A 2,899-nucleotide genomic window follows, 5' to 3' on the forward strand; every position below is an offset into this window, starting at 1 on the left:
ACTGGGGGAATCCCAGGGCCTGGCGGGGGCACGAATGGGGAGGGCGGGCTCCGGGTACACGGTGTCCCTCGGGGGCTGAGATACTCTGCACCAATATTCTGTGGCGTGGCTCACAGCATTGTGAGTGTACCCAGTGCGCAGGAATTGTCCAACGTAAAGTAAATAAAAATTTTATTGAAGATTAATATGGATTATAAACCAACAGTGATGAAGTAAAATCACAGCTAAAAAGAAGAGGAGAGAAAGGATAAGGGAGAAGTGGAAGAGACATTGTGGTAGGGTGTCAGGGTCGGGGATTGGAACAACAATTAGAAATAAAATAAACACCCCGTGTAGGCCCTCAGGCCCTTGATCAGTGGCTGGCATCCATGTGGGAGCAAGGGCGGTGGCAGGGGCAGGGAGAAGGGCGGTGGCAGGGGCGGGGGCGGGGGCAGGGAGAAGGGCTGTGCTAGGGACAGGGAGAAGGGCGGGGGCAGGGGCGGGGGCGGGGGCGGGGAGAAGGGCGGGGGCGGGGGCAGGGAGAAGGGGGGTGGCAGCAACGGTGTTGGGAGCGGGAGCAGGAACAGTGGAAGCAGCAGGAGCAGAAGCAGGACCCAGCTGACTCTGCTCAGGTGCCTGCCGTCCCTGCACCGGTCCCAGGTCACCCGCTGGCTCCCGGGCCCCTGCAGGAGTCGCCCCGGACACCGCCCCTGCCTGCAGAGCCGCCGAGGCCCCCGAGGCTGTTGGGTCGGGCTCTGGAGCCGCACCGGCTTCTGCTCCTGCCCCGGACTCTTGAGAAGGAAACGGAGTGATGGTTGCAGCGGCTCCAAGGGCTCAGGGTGACAGGAGAGAAGGTCCCCCCGCGCCAGCCTCTCCAGGGGCCTTTGCAGACACACCACACACCCCAGAGCCTCCCCGAGAAGCCGCGGCCAGGAACCCACACCAGGACCTCTGCCCCCTGGGGTCCGCAGCCCCGGGGGCTCTCAGTCTCTGCTCCTGGCCCCACACCAGCCCCCGGGGGCTCCTCCCTGGGTGGCCCAGCACCGCCTCGGGCCCCGTGCGTGCACCCCCACCCCCCACCCCCCACCCCCAGCCTTCTCACCCTCGGGCTCGGGCTCCGGGGGCTCCGGGTCCTGGTCCCAGGACCGCTGAGCCAGGACCCTGTGGAAGGGCCCGGGCGGTGAGGGAGGCCCTCCCAGGCCATCTCCAGGCCCTGCTTCCGGAGACCTCCGTGCGGCCACTCTCTCCCCGGGTCCAGGGTGGCCCTCCTGGGCGACGGGGCACACGCACACCTCTGTAGGGCAGGTGAATCGGGATTCCGACAGTCGCCTCCCGATTTCATCCGTTGATTTCTGTGAAGACAGTGACCCGCGGCCGGCCCGGAGGCATCACAGCCCCGCCCGGCCATCCTCAGTGTCCTTCCGCCCTCTCCCCCTGCGGCTCCCAGATCCGACACGGACCTGAGTGTGCACAGCCCTGCGCCCGGGACACAGTGACATCCACCTGCAGGGCTCGGGATGAATCTTGGGGACAAGAGGGCCACCCCAGCACACCCTGTCCCTCCCAGCCAGCCTTGACCTGGGGTGTGAGCATGGCCCGCCCACCAGGCATCTGACCCCTTCATCAGCCTGCACCTGCTCACGTGGGCCCTCCACACACACACACACACACACACACACACACGGGAGGGGCCGTGGGGTCGCACAAGTCAGATCAGAGCGGTGTTGGGATGGACCGGCTGTCTCTGGGGCTCCCTGGGTTACCTTTGGCTCCCTGCGAGCTAGAGACCTGAGGCGTCCTGTGCACGACCTGACCCACTGTCTCCAGGGTCGGGGAGCGTCGCGGCCAGGGGCTCCCCTGAGCCAGCAGCCGCGGAACACGGGCACACAACAGGAGAACATGTTCGTCAGTCACAGATGTCCCAACGAATGAGCCCAGTCGGCCGCTGTCTCCACAATGTGAGTGCCTGGTGACCCGGGTTCTGACTTCACTTGGGCTTTGTGACCAGAGAGGTGAGGTCACTGCCTGGGGTCCCCTTACCCGGCTTCCTCCTCCTACAAGAGCCCCTCCCAGGATGCAGAGGGCTCCCCTCCACCCCATGCCCTGTCCCTACTGTGACACCAACACAGCCCAGACACATCCCCGCGAGGCCTGGTGCAGCCGGTGTGGCAGCTCTGGGGACACAGAGCTGGGTTCAGACCTGGGTTTTCCTCCTGACCAGTGCCGGGACCCCGCACAGACCCTGTGCCTCGCGGGGCCCCCCGGTCTCCCCGTCTGCACAGTGGGGTCCTTCTGGCATCCACTTCTAGGGACACCGTCAGGGAGACACCTGTAGACTCGTCCCGTGCCTGCTATCCCGTGAGGCTCGTGGGCCCACGTGGCCGTGGAAGGATGAGGAAGGGGTGGGCCTGGCGTGGAACACACTCACGCGGGGCCTGAGTCTGCTCCGGGTCCAGGCACAGCCACCCCTCCTGCCTGGGTCCCAGGCCCGGGGGAAGGTGGAGGTGAGCTCGTTCAGACCCTGTGTCCACCCGACACGCCCCTCCAGGGGCTCCAGTACATTTGGGCCCGGGTCCCAGCGCCTGGGCTGTGGCTCCCAGCCTTCCCGAATCCTGGTCACACATCCCTGTGTCACCCCCTCCCCTTCCGGGTGGACGGCCCGTGTGACCGCATTCTAAGGGCTAGAATAGGATGACGGGGTGTCACCTCCAGGCCGATTCATGGAATTTCTGGTTTCCTCTCTCCGGGGTCCATTCTCTGTCTGCCTCGGACTCTGTCTGTCTCTGTGTGTCTCACAGGAGCAGGGCCTGTGGGCTCAGGGTCCAGGTGACGACCCTCAGAAGCTTCCTTGTGGCCCCTGTCCCTCCCCCGGCCCGGGGCTCAGCTCCCTCACGAGGCCTCCTCACCCAGGCAGGGCACT

At 65.6% G+C, this 2,899-nt stretch overlaps 1 long non-coding RNA gene across 1 annotated transcript; it reads right to left on the reverse strand.

The window, feature by feature from the left end:
• Positions 1–523: 523 nt before the first annotated feature.
• On the reverse strand, positions 524–2,032 carry LOC132675329 (uncharacterized). The gene is made up of 3 exons (XR_013557809.2): positions 1,743–2,032; positions 1,082–1,331; positions 524–770 (listed from the first exon to the last, which is right to left on the reverse strand). It is a non-coding gene; the product is annotated as an uncharacterized LOC132675329 (long non-coding RNA).
• Between the last annotated feature and the right edge of the window lie 867 nt (positions 2,033–2,899).

Source organism: Panthera onca, chromosome C2 (genome assembly GCF_046562875.1).
Source record: "Panthera onca isolate mPanOnc1 chromosome C2, mPanOnc1 haplotype 2, whole genome shotgun sequence".
NCBI classification, from domain to species: Eukaryota; Metazoa; Chordata; class Mammalia; order Carnivora; family Felidae; genus Panthera; species Panthera onca.